At 34.5% G+C, this 23,886-nt stretch overlaps 2 pseudogenes; both read left to right on the top strand.

Annotated features, from left to right (window-relative positions):
• The window catches only part of LOC141661321 (large ribosomal subunit protein uL18-like), a 47,774-nt pseudogene extending 30,477 nt beyond the window's left edge, over window positions 1–17,297 (top strand).
• Window positions 17,298–18,717: 1,420 nt separating this feature from the next.
• LOC141661320 (large ribosomal subunit protein uL18-like) lies at window positions 18,718–20,143 on the top strand (annotated as a pseudogene).
• The last annotated feature ends 3,743 nt before the right edge of the window (window positions 20,144–23,886 follow it).

The raw sequence follows: 23,886 nt of genomic DNA, 5'->3' as shown, positions 1-23,886 counted from the left end.
AATATTCCCATAAAGAATAATCTTTATAAAATAATTGAAGTAGAAGTATTAAAACTTATACTTGAAATGAGTATTAAATAACCAAAGATATACTTATATGAAAGTACTATCTTTATTTGAATAATCGAAAATAAGTTTGATTATTTACACCTTATTCTTTAATAAAATAAAGAACAAATCTCAGCAAATAATCGGAGTCATAGATACTCAAATGAATATTCAAATAATATTTATTAAATAATATAAACTGAGTCATAAGCCCTCGAATGAATATTCAAATAATATTCATTAAATAAAATAAAGTGAGTCATACATCCTCAATTGAATATTCAAATAATATTCATTTAATATAAAGGAGTCATACGCCTTCGAATAATATTCGAAACAATATTCAATAATAAAATAAAGTTAAAGTTATCGAATAAACCTTATTCGATTAATAGTTTTGAAAACTATGACCATATATATATATATAAGTATATATATATATATTTATATTTATATCCATATATACAAAATCTACTCGGGATCCTCGACTCCCGGTTTTAGAAAATATTTCCACCTTTGGGTCCCTATACTAAGGGTATATGCAAATTACCGCTATCCTCTAGCATAGGTATTATCAACAATTATATATGGAAAGAATACGAAACAGGCATGCATATATATATACCATAGCAGCATGCTTCAATATATATAACAACATTTGCTAATTAACCAACATGCATCTATCGCAAGATAATGCAAATACATATATTCATCACAACAACAGTTATAACGGGTAGAAAACTTGCCTGAGCGACTTGGGGTGATAAAAGGCTCGGGGCGAGTCTGGTAACCTATAAACAATAAGTAAGTTGGAATTAAACCAAAGTCACTTGTAAATCTATACTTTAACTAACTTAGACTCTAACGCTTGTTTTGCGCTTATTGATTCTCTTAAGTCACTCGAGTACCCTCGGCTCCACCATTTTTAATAAATTAACCATTACGAGTTTTAAAGCGATTCCTTCGCGAGTGTCTTACAACTGCCTAACACTCTTACCATAATTGTTTCATACATTAATTAACCCTTTTTGGTCTTTAACCTATGTTTCAAAGTAAGGTGAGGGGAAATGATTCGTTCGCGAAACGCCGTTACTTGAAACGGTCGTTTCTCCTAAACCGTACATCGGAATCAAACGAACTACATATCAAAACGAAGCTCGTAACATGAACTATCTAAACATGGCAATGGTCATAATCTAGCAGGGAGTTCTCGGGTCCAAATGTTATGAACAAAAGCAGTCCAAAGAAAATCGGACGTTACGACGGCTATGTTTACGCGATTACCAATGTTTAAACTACTCCAATTAACCACCAACCAACTCATAACCATCAATACAACAAAACTTCACCGAAACCATACCACATCAGTCCATAATCTCCAAGGTTTTCAACTCAAACAACCACAATCAAGACCTATGAACTATAATCAAGCTTCAATTACCAAAACACTTCCAAATCAAACCAAACTACTAATAATCACAATTCATGCTTCTCATTTCACAAAACCAACCATTAAACTTACTAACAAATAAAGTAAAGGCTAGGGTTTGAAGTTTATACCTTCCTTGGGAGGTGTTAAGTTGCTAGGAAGCCTTAGGGAGCCTCCTACAAGCTTGATCTTTCCAAAGAAATCAAGAACACAAAGTTAGGCTTTGAAGTTTCTAAAAGTCCGATTTAAAGAACTGTAAAAATGAGGGTCTTACCATGATTATTTGGACGAGACTTGTGAAAAAGAGTTGTACGTCATCTCAATACCTTTCCAATGAGCTATAGAACATAATATTTGAGTGAGAAATGAAGGAGATACAGCAGTTTTAGTGTGCTGGTTCTGTTTTGGCCGAGAGCATGAAGAACAATGCCTTGGTTTCTTTTTGATTTTGATAAAAAATAATTTGCTTGGCTTGGTTGGTTTGATTTTTGTGTTTGTTTTAGTAAATTACCTAGTTGCCCTTGGTTTTGTGTGGTTAAAAAGCCACCACATCTCCTTCCTTCCCATGTCATGCTTGTGTCATCCTCATGATGTCATCCTCCCCTCCTTGTCCTCTTCTCATTGGTTGGGTGACATCATCCTCTCTAATCCCTTTGATTAACTTCCTAATTGTTTGCCTAATGACCGCTGATATGTTATACTGTTCGCTTAACTTTCGTTTTCGTTTATCGTTTGAGGGATCATACCCGGGATCTTATTACTTAGGTTCCCTTAACCTTTCTCAATACATTATATTCCTTTTTATGATCCTCTATTATAATCCTTTAATTTAAATCCTTTTATCCTGTTACCTTATACTCAATTCTTTCCGTATCTATTGGATTTCCGGGAAAAATCAAAGTGTTCGGATTTGGATTCTGACGATCTTTACATACACTTATATCCCATATAAAGTACTAATAAAATCTCAGAATATCCATATCAGAACCCCTATATAGTGTGGCATGAAAAGTTTTCTCATTCAGCAAAAACACTATTCATAAGGGTTTCAAAATTTCCCAAAAATTGGGGTTATTACAGTCTCCCCTCCTTAAAAGGATTCCGTCCCGGAATCAGATAGAAAATGAATTGGGATACTTTCTTAGCATTACACTTTCTAACTCTCAAATAAATTTTCCCACATTGTGGTTCTTCCATCAAACTCTGAATAGTTTGATAACCCTTCTCCTAAGCACTTGTTCCCTTTTCACTCTACAACCCTTCCTGGTTGCTCCATATAGGTTACGTCGGGTTGCATATCTATGCGCTCATATGCCCCTATTTATCTGGCATCTGAATTACACTTCCTTAACACTGATACGTGAGACACGTTACGACCTGCTACATGTTCGGGGTTAGGGCTAGCTCCTATGCTAACTTCCCAAACGTCTTAATATATCCAAGGGTCCAACAAATTGTAGACTTAGCTTTCCTTTCTTTCCGAACCTCATCAATCCTTTCCAAGGGATACCTATAACATTACTAGGTCCCCTATTTCATACTCTTTGTCCTTTCGTGTCATGTCCATCTTGGGCTACTACCAGCCGTCCTCTGATTAGATCTATCATATCCTTGGTCCTTTGGACTACTGCGGATCCGAGCATCTTGCGCTCTACAACTTCATCCTAACATAAGGGAGATCGACATTGTCTTCCCTCAAGGATCTCATAAGGCGACATCTCGATAATGACAAATGATCTATTGTCGTAAGAAAACTCAATCCGTGTTAAGTGATCATTCCAATTTCTTTCAAGTCTATTGCACAGACTCTCATTATAGCTTTTAGCATTAGAGCTTTTGCTTCTCAATACCCATTTTTTTCCAGTTCGTAATCGCTACTACCTTCCGTTCCTAATATTATACTGGTTATACTTTTGCTTGTTAGCGTTCTATAACCTTTTAATAACCTCGTCAACCTTAGTATCACGAATATGCTTCCATTCCGCATACCACCACAACTTTACTACTCCTTTTTCAGCTGCTTCTATCTTCGAAAGCTTAGTCCTTCATATAGAAGTAAAAGAATTTATTGAGAGATCACTATGATCATGAACACTTGTTATATCGCATAGTTAGTACAGAAGGTGGCCAGCCTTTAGTACTTGACAAGCAATTAAACAATAGATGGTATCCTACTAGGCTTCAATCACACAGATAGATAGTCATTCGGCAATACCTCCCCTTTCTGGAAGGGTTGTTCTTCTCAGCTTACATGAAATGAAAAGAAGAGAAAAGAACGAATTGAAGAGAATTGTATATATGAAAAAAAATATACTGCCACAAAATATCTGGCTTGGAACCTACCTCTGAACTATAGAGGTTTGTCATAGGAGAACAAAACATATATGTATTTATATCAACATCAAGTATTATAGCATCGCATTTCACATGCCTAAATATTTTCGCCATTCCGTCCATCATTCTATGGACCCATGCTCTTCCTCGAGCTTATACACAATCACCTTTGAAACTCCCTCGATATCGAAAATCGAATCTGGGATCTCATTCTAGACCTCATCGTTACTAGAATCCATTTTTATACCGCAACCTTCTTCGTATGGGTAATACTACTCTTTATCGATAAGAAGGAATAAATATATCATAGGTAAATAATCGACTTAATTAGTCTATCAATGATAACTTATACACCACCACGACCCGATTAGTGGTACTTACTCTCAACATCCATTCCAATACAACTCTCACGGTTGTAAATAATCAGCTCATTACTCTCAGAATCATTCCTGCATTACTATGGCCCGCCGTTGACCTACTGTAGTCATTCGTTTTCCATGAAGTTTTAATAGCTAACCATACGGAGTCCATTCATATCATATCGAATTCTTCTAAGGAGGTAACATGATCACCGTTCTTGATTCATGAAGAACACTCCTGATCCTGACGTACATTCATGACGTGAAGCAGATAAAATTGCAGAAGAGTTTCAATGAAAGCAATGATAGCAGGTTAATACCATTCTTAATCATATGCCTTCAATAGAAGACTTAACTCAAAGGTTTGTTTAGTCCTTTTTTTTTGAAACATGGTCCAGGCTCATTCTCAAGATAGTATCTCCTGAGATAGATAGCCCGTTCATGGCGATTACACGAATTAAACCTTTACCAACTACTATTACGGTTGGGTATTGCACAGTCATCAGAAAGAATGTCAATCTTCCAAACCATAATACAACCTTCAGCTTTAACCATCATCACTGTATTCCTTTGGCACAAGCGCCTATAATTATCCTCTTACCTTTAAAGTGTCGGCCACCTCTTTGGCCTTTCCTGATATTAAAATTTCCTTATAGTCAATGTCATTTTAACCACCTCCAAATAAATTTTCTACCTTATTTCAATCACAGCTTATGTGAAAATGCTTTTCTTTAATATCTGATGAGTAAATAAAAAAAAATATCACCATTTTTCCATAAGTTATTGCCTCAATCTTTAGAGGTTAATAACTGTCACGACTGACTCTCAATCATACTTAGAACATCTTTTATCTTAAGTCCTAATTGCCCTGAATAATTTCGACCTTTACTGGTTCGATCCATACTTTCTCGTGGTTTAACACGTGCCCCACTTGGCATCATTATAATTATGTCATATTTCCTTTATCAACATTTTTATTCTTGAGAATTTCGAATATTTCCTTTCTCCTTGTAAAACCTCTAAGGTTATCCTTCAATCGTTCCTCCTGTATTCCCTATATACAGGGCATATCAAAATACCATTTACTAATACTAGAACCATTGTCTATATACTTCTGAAAAATTTCTCCACTGATCCTTAAAGGTTATTATTACCTTAATCCTTTCCAATTCATACTGTCAAAACTCATACTATCCCTATTAAGGGTGAAATGCCAACCTTTATGCATTCCCCTAGGATTCGTTTTAAGTTACCGATGTTCTATCCTTAATTCCACCTTTAAAAAGGTACATGCATCCATCCATGGATAAACCAAGTCATATATCCTTGATAGATTATCTTCTTCATCATTCCCACCTCGATAGTCTATACCTAACTTCATAATAGCATCCTTATTCAAATTGAGGTCAATCCATATGGCCTCCAAAAGATAACAATGGTCATCCGCTTTTCTTTCCTGATTTGGTAATGATAACATGGATGTTCTGGAAGATATTGGTCATGTTCAACGTGAACTTCTTCTTAATAATTCCTTATTTACTTTTGTTGTTTATCTCAACAGTCACCTCAATGTTGGGATACCTCTCATACCTGGCGTCTCCCTTTCTGAGTATCGAGCCACCGGTCTTACATTTCACATTATTGAAGGTCACTTCCTTCATCCAATTTTCCTACTTTCTTACTTTCTTGTCTCCTTAGTCTATCCGCGTCTTATTATTTATCCTTCGAACTATCTAAAGGTTTCCTTGAATCCTCCCAACTTAAAGGGGATAAAATGTACATAACTCGTACGCCTTCAACCATCAACTTTAATTCATGGTGAATCACCCTCATCCTGACGATTACATACTTTTCTATGTCTATTGCTACGAGTCTTTAGGGTTTCCTCATACCCAACTCCCTTATCATACCTCAAACTCTATTGCCTTTATATTCCTTTCCACTTCAGTTTCTTTTTATTTTCCTTTCTCTTATCATTATTTCATGAACTAACACAACATAAGTATTGATTCCAAACATCCCGTCATTCTGGATTCATGTCCTCAGAACGAATCTTGACAACTTTTACAACTTAGATTCATAATTCATCATACTCATCCACTTTTGTTCTAGCTCCAAAGCTTTTACACTATCTCCTTATCTTTGGGAATTACTTTCCCGAAAATAATTGACTGAACTTAAATCAGTTTATTCTAACCTCTGGCTCCGTGCCTTTCTTGGTCTTTCACCAGCGGGTGGTCTCTCTCTTAGGAGGGTAAGTGACAAAAACAGTCTTTCGTGGTTCGTCAATCATTCAGAATCTCAAATGATTCCTCTATTTCCTTTAGCCAGGCTCTTGCCTCGACTAGGTCAACCTGTTCCTTGGAACTCTGAGAGCTTAGAGACTTAAAGGTCCTGAAAGAATTTCCTATCGCATTGTTTCCTCAAGGTGGTGGTTGGGGATAATAGTCTAAGTTCTGTCTAGACAGGTCCATAAATTGCTGTATAGGAGTACCGTCTCGGGTCTCCTTTCCTTACTCGACTTTCTGTTTCCTTAGTATGAAATGTTTCAACCTTCTCCCATAATCGGGGTTATCTTATACATTAAAAACCTTGTTTTCCACTCTATTATGTTATGGGTTCTTTCTTTCTTGATGGCAACCTCCCTGACTATCACATTCAGGGTTTGCCCTAAATCTTATTCCTCAAACTATGGCTCTCATCTAAGTTCTCATCCTTACGCTCTTGAACTTTCGGAACCCAAATTCTATAGGAATACCTCATTATTCCCTTATCATCTTTCTCTGGCACCGTATGCTCTTTTCCAATAATTCGGTCTCTATTGCAATCTCAAACAGCTTTTCGGTACCGGCTCCGGTTACCTCACTACTATTTCCAAAATCTCTTATAAACTCTCCCAAAGACATTATCATCTTGAGTCTCTCCTTTTTACTAAGGGCATCAGCCACCACATTGGCTTTCCCCGAATGATAAAGAATCTCCCAATCATTATTCTTGATTAGCTCTAACTACCTCTTCTGGCATATGTTGAGCTCTTTCTACGTGAAAATGTACTAGAGCACTTATGGCTTAGGTAATTCTCGCACTTCTCTCCATACAAGTAGTGCCTCCAATCTTTAGGGTAAAACTATTGCCACGAGCCTAAGCTCATGGGCGAGGATATCGAATTTCATATTACCTTAATTGTCTTGACATGTACGCGATTACCTTACCGTGTTGCATAAGCACGCACCCTAAGCCCTTGTGCGAAGCGTCACTACACTTCATAAAATCTCCTTTTCCATCCGGCAATGCCAGCATAGGGGCCATCACCAACCTCTGCTTCAGTTCTTGAAAGCTGTTCTCGCATTTCTCTGTCCATTCGAACTTCTCAGTCTTACGAGTAAGCCGCGTTAAAGGGGTTACTATCTTTACAAACTTGAACGAACCTCCGGTAGTGACCGGCCAATCCTACCTCTGGTAGTCGACCTAACCATGGTCATCAATTCATCAGTGGTCCTTTATCCAATCTTTTCAGGATCCTCCATGGGATCCTCCTCAACAACTATCCCTTCTAGGACAACATCCTCAATCGCTACATCATCCGGTCCTGCGTTAGGACGCTCTATCGGATCCACAATTCGATCTCCAATTAGTAATAAAACATCATCGCGTTGTTACTCCTTAACCTCAGGGTTCGGTGTCCCGCTACCATATACGATAATGAACTACGCTTCTATCACGATATTTATAAGGGTTCCCATAAGGGTTTTATCTGTCAGTGCTACGTTAGGTAGCCCGGCTATGAACTTGGCAAGAGTTCTTATTATCTTAGTGAATTTATTATCTTAACGTCACATCATCTCTGAGGTTTATAACGCTTAGCTCTGATACCACTTCTGTAACACCCCCAGATCCGGGGTCGGGGATCCGGGTCGTCACGGTCCTTCTTTCCACAATATCACTTCACTTAATTAATAATAATAACCTTATGCTGTGACCCCACACTAACACACACCACAACCCGTTATAGTCTCAGAGATGAAATTTAAATAAGTACAAGTCTTTGAATCCACAATTTAAAAGTTATTACAACCCAAAATGATTACTTGATAAATTTACAGTTAATTGCCATTATCTGCCACAAGTTATAATTATACATAATTTGATTCTCAAAAATAGAATGCCTGATCTACCAATAGATCTACCTCTGCAGCTATAGCAGCCATAACATCATCGGGAAGATGCGGGATGCTTCCCACGCGCTTGCGCTGGGTCTGCTGGAGTCTGGCCATCTATCCTAACTGTTGTTGTGTGATGAAGAAATAAAGCAAGAGTGAGCCTTACAGCTCGCAAGATAATATATAGTGATAACAATAATATAAGTATCTAAATGGATACTTACTAGAATCTTTTATCATGAGTAAGATAATTACTTACTAGATATAAGTAAAAACAAGGGATGAAGTTACCAAATACTTCATTATACTTATATCATTTTTAGAAATCTACTTGAACTACTACTATTCAAAGTATAATAAGATTCACGAGGTCATCCCATAGATTAGACCACAAATAAAACTTGAAAATATTTGATCTTTGAAATATTTTGAAAAGAAATGAAGTTACGAGATACTTCATTCAATGGATACACCAATAAAAATGTTTGACCCTGTCAATGCTTCGGCAACCACCCATTAGTAGCCTTTCGATCGAAATGCTACGGGTAGTGTTGCAGAATTATCCAAATGGATGATGAACTCATTACGGGAGTTTACCGCGCCAGGAAGACCACTTACGATGATCAGTCATAGTAGTACAACCCCACCATTTTCTACATGTAGAGGAGAACCTGTCGGATTTACTTGTCAACCGAACACTGAACTCCTAAGGAATGGACCGCCTTAGCGGAACTTCCAGGCCATTTGGGCCAATATAATAAGGCTGGGCCGGCGCCACTCGACCACTTACACCACTCCTAGTTCAGATGAAATCCATGACTCTGAAACGTAAAGCTCGTTCCCCCTTTCCCCAAGTAGAACTTGTTGATACGGCTCCACCAAGAAGTCGTATCTAGTTGGAAAGGAAAACTCACCGATATTTCCCAGGCGATGCCTGTTAATGGACTAACTTGTTCCAAGAATTTTACTTCCCGAATATTGGGTAAGTAATCAAAAACTCTTTTATCAAGACAGCAACCTTGTTGCGAATATAAAACACACCACCGAGCCGGATCCCTCAGGTTTTGAGCGAGTATTTAAATCCCCTTTTTAAAAGGAAGATCTTAAATATAAAAATAGTTTTGGGATCCGCTCTAACTTTTGAAAATCATTTTAAAGACTTGAAAACCCTTTAAAGAGTGTTTGGAGTAAAGCTGATTTAATGAAGTAAATCAGTCCCCAGAATATTTAAAAAAATGACTGAATATTATTATTTAAATAATATTCCCATAAAGAATAATCTTTATAAAATAATTGAAGTAGAAGTATTAAAACTTATACTTGAAATGAGTATTAAATAACCAAAGATATACTTATATGAAAGTACTATCTTTATTTGAATAATCGAAAATAAGTTTGATTATTTACACCTTATTCTTTAATAAAATAAAGAACAAATCTCAGCAAATAATCGGAGTCATAGATACTCAAATGAATATTCAAATAATATTTATTAAATAATATAAACTGAGTCATAAGCCCTCGAATGAATATTCAAATAATATTCATTAAATAAAATAAAGTGAGTCATACATCCTCAATTGAATATTCAAATAATATTCATTTAATATAAAGGAGTCATACGCCTTCGAATAATATTCGAAACAATATTCAATAATAAAATAAAGTTAAAGTTATCGAATAAACCTTATTCGATTAATAGTTTTGAAAACTATGACCATATATATATATATAAGTATATATATATATATTTATATTTATATCCATATATACAAAATCTACTCGGGATCCTCGACTCCCGGTTTTAGAAAATATTTCCACCTTTGGGTCCCTATACTAAGGGTATATGCAAATTACCGCTATCCTCTAGCATAGGTATTATCAACAATTATATATGGAAAGAATACGAAACAGGCATGCATATATATATACCATAGCAGCATGCTTCAATATATATAACAACATTTGCTAATTAACCAACATGCATCTATCGCAAGATAATGCAAATACATATATTCATCACAACAACAGTTATAACGGGTAGAAAACTTGCCTGAGCGACTTGGGGTGATAAAAGGCTCGGGGCGAGTCTGGTAACCTATAAACAATAAGTAAGTTGGAATTAAACCAAAGTCACTTGTAAATCTATACTTTAACTAACTTAGACTCTAACGCTTGTTTTGCGCTTATTGATTCTCTTAAGTCACTCGAGTACCCTCGGCTCCACCATTTTTAATAAATTAACCATTACGAGTTTTAAAGCGATTCCTTCGCGAGTGTCTTACCAACTGCCTAACACTCTTACCATAATTGTTTCATACATTAATTAACCCTTTTTGGTCTTTAACCTATGTTTCAAAGTAAGGTGAGGGGAAATGATTCGTTCGCGAAACGCCGTTACTTGAAACGGTCGTTTCTCCTAAACCGTACATCGGAATCAAACGAACTACATATCAAAACGAAGCTCGTAACATGAACTATCTAAACATGGCAATGGTCATAATCTAGCAGGGAGTTCTCGGGTCCAAATGTTATGAACAAAAGCAGTCCAAAGAAAATCGGACGTTACGACGGCTATGTTTACGCGATTACCAATGTTTAAACTACTCCAATTAACCATCAACCAACTCATAACCATCAATACAACAAAACTTCACCGAAACCATACCACATCAGTCCATAATCTCCAAGGTTTTCAACTCAAACAACCACAATCAAGATCTATGAACTATAATCAAGCTTCAATTACCAAAACACTTCCAAATCAAACCAAACTACTAATAATCACAATCCATGCTTCTCATTTCACAAAACCAACCATTAAACTTACTAACAAATAAAGTAAAGGCTAGGGTTTGAAGTTTATACCTTCCTTGGGAGGTGTTAAGTTGCTAGGAAGCCTTAGGGAGCCTCCTACAAGCTTGATCTTTCCAAAGAAATCAAGAACACAAAGTTAGGCTTTGAAGTTTCTAAAAGTCCGATTTAAAGAACTGTAAAAATGAGGGTCTTACCATGATTATTTGGACGAGACTTGTGAAAAAGAGTTGTACGTCATCTCAATACCTTTCCAATGAGCTATAGAACATAATATTTGAGTGAGAAATGAAGGAGATACAGCAGTTTTAGTGTGCTGGTTCTGTTTTGGCCGAGAGCATGAAGAACAATGCCTTGGTTTCTTTTTGATTTTGATAAAAAATAATTTGCTTGGCTTGGTTGGTTTGATTTTTGTGTTTGTTTTAGTAAATTACCTAGTTGCCCTTGATTTTGTGTGGTTAAAAAGCCACCACATCTCCTTCCTTCCCATGTCATGCTTGTGTCATCCTCATGATGTCATCCTCCCCTCCTTGTCCTCTTCTCATTGGTTGGGTGACATCATCCTCTCTAATCCCTTTGATTAACTTCCTAATTGTTTGCCTAATGACCGCTGATCTGTTATACTGTTCGCTTAACTTTCGTTTTCGTTTATCGTTTGAGGGATCATACCCGGGATCTTATTACTTAGGTTCCCTTAACCTTTCTCAATACATTATATTCCTTTTTATGATCCTCTATTATAATCCTTTAATTTAAATCCTTTTATCCTGTTACCTTATACTCAATTCTTTCCGTATCTATTGGATTTCCGGGAAAAATCAAAGTGTTCGGATTTGGATTCTGACGATCTTTACATACACTTATATCTCATATAAAGTACTAATAAAATCTCAGAATATCCATATCAGAACCCCTATATAGTGTGGCATGAAAAGTTTTCTCATTCAGCAAAAACACTATTCATAAGGGTTTCAAAATTTCCCAAAAATTGGGGTTATTACATATTCTTTATTTTATTAAAGAATAAGGTGTCAATAATCAAACTTATTTTCGATTATTCAAATAAAGATAATACTTTCATATAAGTATATCTTTGGTTATTTAATACTCGTTTCAAGTATAAGTTTTAATACTTCTACTTCAATTATTTTTATAAAGATTATTCTTTATGGGAATATTATTTAAATAATAATATTCAGATATTTTCTAAATATTCTGGGGACTGATTTACTTCATTAAATCAGCTTTACTCCAAACACTCTTTAAAGTGTTTTCGAGTCTTCAAAATGATTTTTAAAAGTTAGAGCGGATCCCAAAACTCATTTTTATATTTAAGATCTTCCTTTTTAAGGGGATTTAAATACTCGCTCAAAACCTGAGGGATCCGGCTCTGTGGTGTATTTTATATTCGCAACACGGTTGCAGTTTTGGTAAATGAATTGATTACTTACCCAACGTTCGGGAAGTAAGTCCATCTAATTGAGTCGGCATAAGCGACAGGCCGGGGTACGGTCTATCAAAGTGTAAGTGGCTGGGTGGCAGTCCATCAACGCGTAAGAGGCCGGGTGGCGGTCCAGCACAAGGTCCTTATGTGGCCAGGGTGATGACCGGTGGGGGATTCATCCATCTACTAGTAGAAAAGGTTACTTATTGGTATCTCTGCCTGATCAGCAAGATATCTGGTTTATGCCAAAATTCTTTTCCTTTCCAAAATTCATTGGATGTTTCAAACTCTGTTCATACTTTACATAACAGAGGTTCCAGGAAATGTTTAAGAGATATATATGTGGATATATATATATATATATATATATATCGGGACTAAATAAAGTATCTCGTAACTTTATTTCATTCAATAATATTTCAAAGATTGAATCTATTCAAGTCTTATCTTGTGGTCTCATCAGTGGGATGAACTTTTGAAACTAATTATAACTTGAACGGTGGTAGTTCAAGTAGTATTTGGGAAAGATATAAGTATATTGGGGTATCTTGTAACTTCATCTTTTAAACTTATATCTAATTAATAATTGTCTTATGAATGACAAAAATTTTCAGAAAAATGTTGAGACAAGGTTAGATATATGAGATCACCTTGCAACGATATTTTTTTATATACAGTTATACACTGGGACTTTGTGTATATTATGCATGGAAGAGGACTTCTAATATTTTGAAAAGTATATATGTATATATATATACTGAATATTTTGCGACTTCATCGCATTAAGTTATCAACTTGGTTCATTTCTTTTGACCAAGACTTTCGTGAGTATTATGAGTAGGTTCATATATTGTTAATCATTATACATATTATTTTGGTGGGCTTGCTGCTCACCCTTGCTTTCTTCTTTCATCACACAACATCAGATAGATAAGATGAACAGGACCAAGCTCCCAATTCGCGAACGGATAGGAAGCGTTCCGCAGCTTCCTATAGGCATTGAAGTCACTGTAGCTGAGGTAGGGAACTACCAATAGACTAGGCTTCAACTTTTGATGTACCAGATTTATGTATATTTATGAATTGAAATAATGGTAATGAAATGTAAATTTATTCAGAACCCTTTTAAGGTGTATTAGCAGATAATTGTGGAATAAAATGACTTGTGGTTATTGTTGGATGTTCATCTCTGAGACTATAACGTGTGGTGTGTGTGTTTATTGTGGGGTCACAGTACAGAGTAGTTGAGTTATTATTAAGATTGGGTGTTAATAAGGGAAATGGAACTCGTGACAACCCGGATCCCCGACCCCGGATTTGGGGGTGTTACAGCAGCTATTGGAGCGCATTCGGGTCGAGTATCTAATAGATAATACATGAGTTCGAGTATTTTTAAAAGAGTTGGCTGCTCCTTAAACTTAAACAAGCTCGAGACTCTAATCGAACTTGACTCGTTTAATGAAGGAGTCTATTTGAGCTTATTTTCCAAAAAATTAAGTCATGTTTAAACATTAAATTCATAAATAGTAAAAATAAATTTTAGGAATACTTCATTTGTAATTATAATTGAGTTTGAGTTTGAGCTGACTCGAGTTTTCAAGTTCAAGCCGAATTTTAGCCGGGTTCGGACTTTTTCAACTAAACGAGCTCGAGCTTGGCTCATATATACAAGTTGGAGTCTAGTCCTGTTACATGAGCTCGAGCTCGAGCTGGTTGCGTGCAACTCGACTCAAATTACAGCTCTACAATTTGGTACCTCTAAAACTCCTCACAAAAGAAAATAGGGTGTTTACTATGAGACCGAAGGCGTGTTAATTTTGTTAAGTTACAAGTTGAATCGAACTTGAGACCTATACTAACCCCAACCCCTGAGCTTTTAAACTCAAGGCATTAGGAGAAGGTTTACCAGGATCTTGTATTATTTTATTAACAAGTCTAAGAGCAATGCTTGAGTTACCAAAAATCTCAAAATTGTTTCAATTGGCGGTGTCCATATCTATGCATGGGCTCTATTCCATTAACGAGGGAGAAATCAGTAGTAAATTAACAACTCGACATTTTTTTTGAATTTTTTGGGTGTTCTAGCATAGTTTATTCAATTACTTGTATAAAAATAATGAACATGTATGTGCAGCTTCCTGAAGACATTCAATGGCATTTTATTGGGCATTTGCAGAGTAATAAAGCAAAGTCACTTTTGGGTATAAATCTCATCCTTATCCCCCAGTAAATATCTCCTTCTAATTTTAGGCAATTTATTATATTAAGTTATGTGTAGGGACAATAGTAATACAAAGACATCAATTTCATTTCATGAGATTTAAGTACATTGCATTTGTACTTGCATTCTTAAAGTTTTTGTGGTGGAATAAAATATCATTTTAATATTTTTAGGCCAAACTACACTTAGTAAGGTTATAAGGATCCAAATATAGAATTTTATTACTAACTACACTTAATTCATTGCACTGATCAATTATTTGGGAGTTGTAGTGGTAGGACACATCTATGTAGAAATTAGTTTTCTATGGTATTAATACAAGGATAGCTTCAAAATTCTTGTAGGTTGGACCCGGAACAGCTTATTTTGCTTAATAAAACCCGTCACACTCTTTTCCTAAGCTCAAGTCCTACATGTTATAAGACGAATACAATCTTTCTTTCTAAACCAAACATAACCTACCCAGTGTATCTACTTGTATAGGAGAGCAGGGATGGTGCCTTAGAAAAGCAAAGAGGTTGTTTGTGTAAAGATCCCCAACTTCTGACAGATCAAAAGCACTATATGTTAATTATGTACATACAAGCACCCTATGAATACAATAGAGAATTTATATCTTGTGATAGAATAGCAAATAATAATGTACCAACAAGCATGCGATACAATGATGATAAAGTACTGAAGAGATGGTACCCTGAAATCAAAAAAAAAACTATCTACCCACTATACTTTTATGAACAGCCCCTAGGGATGGGCGTCGGGTGACTTCGGGGCCGGATAATGCTATCCCCGCCCCAAGCCGCAACTTCAAACCTGATCCCCGTCCCGGCCCATTCCCCGTCGAGGACTATATATCATTCCCCGTCCCCGGCCCAAACAGGGAACGAGAATCTCCACGGGTAATCAGGGATTTTTTATTAAAATCAAAATTTTTATTAAATAATTTTTTCATGCAAGATGTAGAAAAGAAGTATCAAAAACTAAATATTATCCTGCAAATTCTAATAATTTTGTCTTCTGATACATGAAAAATTAATTATGCAAAATAAAAGTACATTTGTCGTACTTCACTCTGACCTTATACTTTGAAAAAGATACTCCCTCCGTCCCCCTCAATTCTTTACATTGGGGGACGGGGACTCGACACGCACTTTAATGCTCTTATTAAATGTAGTTGCATAATTATTTTTTAATTTTTTTTTCTTCTAAATAAAAATATAATGTTCAAACTTTTATACAAAAAAAGAAAATTTTAAAAATAAATTGCGGAAGTATACTATATAGTTGCCTTAAAATGCGTGTCAAGCATTTGAAAAAAAACTATAAAGAAATGAGAGGGACGGAGGAAGTAGTATCTAAAAACATCTCTAACAACAGAGAAAATGCAAATTTGTATCTTGTTGACTTGTTAATAATTCTAATCTTTCAGTAAAATGTTATAATTTTTCCTAGACAGCGTGCTTGAAAAATCCTAGTTTCAATGAGCTAAAAAATAAAATAATCCCTAGTTTATTCTCATATCGTCTTTCCAGTGTCGTGGTTTCTGGTTTCTTGCCCTTGATAATAATATTGCACATTTCATACAGAGTTGCACGTTTCATACAGAGTTGCAGTTGCAGTTTCTGGTATATTCTAATTGTACTTGCACTATCGTTAGTGACTATATCTTGTTTATTTTCCTTGCAGACACTGATTGAAGATGAGCCAGAGAAATATCAAACTCACTTTTCATTATATGCTAAGAAAGGAATTGATGCAGATAATATTGATGAGCTTTACAAGAAAGTTCATGCAGCGATCCGTGCAGATCCAACAGTTAAGAAGTCGGAGAAACAGCAACCCAAGGAGCACAAGAGGTATGCGAGCTAATAAGTTGTTTAAAGCATTAATCATAATAGTTCCTTTTCATTATTATTCTTTGTTTCTTGTTGACTTCTTAATAATTCTAATCTTTCAGCAAAATTTTATAATTTTTCCTAGACAGCTTGCTTGAAAAATCCTAGTTTCAATGAGCTAAAATAAAATAATCCCTAATTTATCCTCATCTCGTCTTTCCAGTGTCGTGGTTTTTGGTTTCTTGCCCTTGATAATATTGCAGGTTGCATACAGAGTTGCAGTTGTGTAGTGGGATTTTGCTACATTTGACTTAATGTGAATGTATGGTGCATGTACAACTTGAAGAAACTCACATATGATGAAAGGAAGAACAAGTTGATTGAGCGCTTGAATGCCCTTAATAACGTTGCAGGAGCTGACGACGATGAAGAGGATGATGATTAGATTGCATGTTTAAAATATCTTCTCCATTTACCCCAGTAGTTCAGTACCATTTTGTTTTTTTTCAGTCCCCTGAATTTTGCACATTAAGTAATGTTGAGGTTACAAGGATTATGGACCTTGATGGGTATTATGAAACTCATCTTTCATTCCAAACAAGCAAAAAGTTATATGCTGCTAAAATCAATATTTTTTTGGGTTATGTTTATTACTAATTTATACAATCCCTAAGTAAAAAATTAAGCATTCATAATGCTAGTGGGAATAGGGATCCTACATTCCATCACACGACCTTGGCTGTGGCACGAAACGTCATGTGATGTTCAATAGGTAGACAACTCTTGTCAGTTACATCTTATATTATTCCCTAATAAAACTTTAGCCTCTTGAATAATTGAGTCACGGCTGTAACATGACAAACTCAATATTCTAAGTCAAGTCTAACCCAACATTTCGTACAATTGAATCAGTCTCTAACGGCCCACGACTGCAGCACGTAACGACCTTTAAATTTTAATTCAATGTACACATCTCTATGTAATAGATAGGTATTTCTTATTTCGAAATCAAAGCCCTCGGTTGTAGCACGAAATGACAATGATTTAAAAATAAGAACTACTTTCTACCATGTTGGAAGGCTTTGACCGACACAAGCCCGTTGTGTCATTGGCCAATTACTACTTGATATTATTTAATTTTAGAGGGATTATATTATGTTACAATCATAATCATATTATAAAGAGATTCTTCCTTTTAAATTAAATATTTCAAATCATCAATCGATAATCAGATGATTCCCAGATCGGGGGAGCATTGTCAAGAGGCGTCACTTAATACCCCTTTCTTACAGATAGAAATCTGCTTTTGACAGAATCATCCTTTCTCTCAATATTGAAAATTCATATTTAATTACGTGTTTCATAAACACAAGAATCTCATGATTGTATTCATAATATTATTGTTAAGGCAAGAAACGATTCATATTCTAGATTTTGTAGAGCACGCCTTATATTGATTTAAGTTCACCTAAATTTATCATCGCATGGTAAACATAGGCATATATCTCATATATAAAAATAAATAAACAAGTAAGCATGCAAGCAATTATCATGCATACATTGATATAATGATGTATGAATTTATTATAGCATTTAAAAGTAATTAAAACAATTAAAACATGCTTTAAAACACTTTCGGGAATATAAACAGTTCAAAAACTTTTATATAAAAAATATTTGACCACTCCATTAGATCCGTCTCGGAAAAATGAGTCCATCGATATATTGCACGCCCAAAACGGAGTTACGAAACTCCCAGAAATCAAATTTAAAAAAAAAACATATGGGCTGTAACGCATTTCAGGAACGCGTTACAAGCCCTGTAACGCATTCCGGGAATGCGTTACAACCCTTTAAAGCCATTAAAAGGTGTAACGCATTCCGTGAATGCGCCACAGGGTGTAACGCATTCCCGGAATGCGCGACACCCGCGTGCGCTGCACGCGCCTGTCCCTTTCCCGCGTGCACCTGTCAGCTTCAGCCGTCGCTGTCAGTCTATTAAAATATTTTATTTATATATTTTGAGGATACATATTCCCAGGTTGTAATAGTAGCAGTTCAATTAATAGAAATATGGCAGCTGCTGCTCCGGTGGTGGAAGGAGTAGCTGTGAAGGCTCTGCAATCAGTGTTACATCGTGTACGTCAGGCTGCAGAGAGATCTAGGCATAGTGGTAATGATGTTCGAGTGGTGGCTGTTGGTAAAACTAAACCTATCTCTCTCATTCGCCAGCTTTATGACGCTGGTCATCGTTGTTTTGGTGAAAATTACGTCCAGGAATTTATCGATAAAGCTCCTCAGGTTAGCCTCTCTCTCTCTTTCTCCCCCCCCCCCTCTCATTCTAATCCTAATCTCTCTCTCTCTCTCTCTTTCCCTCTCTCCCTCTCCCTCTTTCTCTCATTCTACTCCTAATCTCTCTCTCCTCTCAGTGAAAAAATATTTGCTGGCTACTCAAAAGATTCTAAACAGCTTGATGCTGAGGTTCACCACAAGTATATCTATGGTGGCCATGTTGCTGCATACATGAGGGTGAGGATCATTCATTCTGATCGATTCTATTCGTACTTGCACTATCGTTAGTGACTATATCTTAATTTTCCTTGCAGACACTGATTGAAGATGAACCCGAGAAATATCAAACTCACTTCTCATTATATGCTAAGAAATGAATTGATGCAGATAATATTGAAGAGCTTTACAAGAAAGTTCATGCAGCAATCCGTGCAGATCCAACACTTAAGAAGTCGGACAAACAGCAACCCAAGGAGCACAAGAGGTATGCGAGCTAATAAGCTGTTCAAAACATTATTCATAACAGTTACTTTTTAGTACTATTCTTTGTTTCTTGTTGACTTGTTAATAATCCTAATCTTTCAGCAGAATATTATAATCTTCCTAGACAGCTTGCTTGAAAAATCCTAGTTTCAATGAGCTAAAAAATTAAATAATGCTAGTTTATTCCCAGTGTCATGGTTTCTGGTTTCTGCTATTGTGCTACCATTATTCCCCTTGATAATATTACACCTTTCATACAGAGTTGCAGTTGTGTAGTGGGATTTTGCTACATCTGGCTTAATTTTTGTTGGTAACTATGTGAATGTATGGTGCAGGTACAACTTGAAGAAACTCACATATGATGAAAGGAAGAACAAGTTGATTGAGCGCTTGAATGCCCTTAATAATGCTGCCGGAGCTGATGATGATGAAGAGGAGGATGATTAGATATATCATTGCATGTTTGAATGATATCTTCTCCAGTTATCCCAGTAGTTCAGTACCATTTTGTTTTCTTTAGTTCCCTGAATTTTGCACATTTAGTAATGTTAATGTTACAAGTAGTTCATCTTTCATTCTAAACAAGCAAAAAGTGATATGCTCTGCTACAATCATATTTTTTTGGGCTTATGTTTTTTAATGTTTTTTATTTTGTGGGTTTAATTGATATTGTCATTGATATTATTCGCGAAGTCTATTTGGGTAAATGATGAATCAAATATTTATTTATCTTATAGGTTTATATGTAATTTTATTCTGATATTGGAAGTATGTTCTGCTGCAATCAAATGTTTTTGGGTTGTGTTTTTTATAGATATTAATTATAAATCCCTTATCGGTATTTAAGATGATTCAATTAAATGTTTGGCATTCTTGTTCCCTCTGACTCGAGGGAAGCAATTATTACTGTATTATCAGAAAAATATAATTCAAATTTTTAGGAATAATAATTGTTGATATGAGATTAAATTATTTTGTATCTCTCAAGGTGATACTTGAATGAGGAAGACTCTCTTGCCAAGCTTGGTGTATCCAGAAAGTTAAATCCTGAACTGAGCAGATATAACTTGAAACACTTCAGGCTATGTAAGATTACGGAACATTTTCATCATTTGGAGCTTCTTTTAGTATCTGTTTATTACTGTTTTTTTAGTTTGATGTTCCTACTTCAACTGTATTGACCTCTGTGTGCAAACTTTTAATGAGACGCATACAATTTAGTTCTTCCCTGCTAAATTTTTTCCCATCTGTTGTTATATAATTAATTGGATGACTCTTGAATTACATAAATTTATGTCAACTGTTGGTTCCCCTAGTATTAAACATGTAGACCTTTGGCTTTACAATTCCTTGATAATTTTAACTTGTATAGCCTATATAAACACTACTCTATGTACTTTGTTGAAAGGTGGGTGAATAAAAGGATGATCTTTTCTCTCTAGTTTTCTCTATTCTCCATTTTTTTAAGAGATCAAAGTAATTAAGAGTACTAAATTATGTTATCATTAAGGATATACATGTTATATAGTTTTAGCAATTGGCTTCCAGTTCAGACTCTGAACAAACCAAAACTTTTCAGCATCTCAGGTCCTGAACATCTAGTCTCAGGCCCTGAACATTGCAGAAACGTTTTCAGCATACCATCAGGTCCTGATCTTCCAATCTCAGGCCCTGAACATTGCAGAAACTTTTCAGCACACCATCAGGTCCTGTGCTTCCAACCTCAGATCCTGAACATTGAAGAAACTTATTTCATGGCACATCATCAGGGCCTGAACCTCTAGCCTCAGGTCCTGAACATTGCATAAATTCATGCTCATGAATTTCTGTTGTATCTCAAATTGGTTCTCTTTCGTGTGCATGCTTCGTTAACACTTTTATAACAAGCACATTCAGTCAATATTTAAAAATATGCAAGGAAAACACATATGCATTATATTTAAAAACGCATGATAATATAACATGATGATGGTGTATTTAATTCAATCTACCGGTACATTGAATGCAATATACTGTATAAAATGGCTAATTATGATAAAGTCAAATCTGATCAGTTTCAAAGAATACCAATTTACTCTATGAAGATGATTTTATCTGAAAAAGTATAAAATACGAAAAATGTAGAAAATTCCGGGACCTTTCCATAATGGTAAGGCTTGTTGAAAATGAACAAGTAACGAATTCAATAAACATATATTTGTGGACTGTAGAATCAGAATCAACTCCTAATTATGATAGTATTTTGATATTTAAGACATCGAAATCGCAGTATATGGTAATGGAATGTAAAGACAAAAGGTAGATATTGAAAAGATATTTCCAGAATTGTATGACTCATAATATTTGAACTAATATTCAATTTAATATGAATTTTAGAAGTCACTGCATATCATCCTGAATCATACAATCAGATTACACAAAATGCTGATTTTGTCATACTTATAAGCAGATTTTGAAAAAAAACCGCAAAGAAGGAAAATTGTAGATAATCAAAAAAAACTTTACAATAAGTATAAGCTCAATAAATTCCGATGAATAATGAATCAGATACAAAATAAACAAGAATCAGACACATAACAAGCACATAAAGATCATCCAATTGCAACCGAAACAAAGTAAACTAAAAATAATATAGGAAACACCTATCTTAGTAAACATGACATGACCTTTACTGATATGCATGCACAAGAACAATATATCCTTTTAACTATTAAAACAAGTACATATTAATGTACATTTAGTAATGTTAATGTTACAAGGGTTATGGGGTTACATGTAATGCTGCTAAAATCAATATTTTTTTGGGTTATGTTTATTACTCTTGTTGGTTTTTAATTATTGATATCAATCACGAAGTGTATGAAAAAAGTGCAATTAGCCATGTATGAAGAAAGTAAAATAATTCAGGACACAAAGTGCAATTTAGTGTGCAATTTAGTAATGTTTGAATTTTATAAACAACTTTAAGTAATTTTAAATTAATATATTCTAATTAAAACACATGACCTATTTACAGGGTCAATTATAAACTTATTTATTTTAAAATCAAATTGTTATAAATAGTTATTAAATTAAAGATATATATATATAATGAAAGATATTTTCGGTTATAATAATTCAAACATATAACTAATAAAATATTAAACTAAAAATATTAAATAATAATAATTTAAAACAATCATTCATTATACGTGTTATAAACTAGTCAAATTATCGAAAAATAGCCGAAATAGTGAAAAGTAGTAGAAGGGAACTCATAATTATGAAATATATATATATATATATATATATATATTGGCAAGTGCTCAAATACAAACCAATATTAGAATACAAACTATAAACCAATGAGACCCATATGTTTAATCACTTTCCCCCTTATTTTTTATTTTACTTTTCCCGTTAGTTGGTTAACTTTTTTTAAAAAATAATTTCACCGTATTTTTATTCAGCTTCCACTCATCGATTTGCATAGCATATTTGCTATATTTTGACGATAAATCAGTATTTAAACTTACCTGATTTATCGTCGAAACATATCAAATATGGTATTCATACTGATTGTTGGATGATGTAGAAAAATATAGTTAAGTTAAATTTTAAAAAGAGTTTACTAATTGACTGGAAAAATTCAATTAAAAATGAAGGAAATCATGTGTAGTTGTGTGTGAGAGGTGTAGTTTGTAGTTTGTATTTTAATTTAGTTTGTATTTATAAGCATTTGTTTAAATACAAAATAAATCTTAAAATAAAAACTAAAAACTAATCTACACTCTTATATCAATCTAATCTAATGTTCCCTATAAACACCACACAGACACCTTTCGCATGCAATCTCAGTTTTCCCATTTCATTCTTAATTTAATTAACGATAAGTTGTATTTAAAATTCGACTTCATTGTATTTTTTTTATCTTCCAACTGTCAATTTGCATATCATATGTGCTATATTTTCGACGTGATTTAAAATTTTTTAATTTTAATTTTTTAATTTTCATTATAAAAATATTTTTAGTAAAATAGTACTCTATATATACATACTCACTTTAAGTAAATGAGGGCATGTTTGGCTGCCGGGAATAAGTTCATTATTCGCTTATAAGCTCGTAAGTACTTATTGACGAGTGTTTGTCGACCCAGCTTATAAGTCGTGATAAGTTGAATGTTAGTAACGACGTACTTTTTCTCAACTTATTTTGATTTTTCGCTTTTTTATTATTTTTTGTTTTAAAATTTATGTTTTTATATGTCTTTCTTATTTAAAATTTACGAATTAAGATAATTATATTTAAAATTTATTTATTTTAGCTCAGTTAAGTAAAAAATATTATGACATTTAACCAAATACTTATTTAACTTATAAGTATCTATTTACTTATCACTTATAAGTCTCTTGTTCATTTTAAGTCATAAGTTACTTATAGTAAGATTTTCTAAACGGTCGCTGAGTTTAATGTCTGGGCCGGTTGAC

The sequence above is a fragment of the Apium graveolens genome, chromosome 5 (assembly GCF_009905375.1).
Source record: "Apium graveolens cultivar Ventura chromosome 5, ASM990537v1, whole genome shotgun sequence".
NCBI lineage: Eukaryota > Viridiplantae > Streptophyta > Magnoliopsida > Apiales > Apiaceae > Apium > Apium graveolens.
This window is presented reverse-complemented; position numbering and strand designations above follow the sequence as displayed.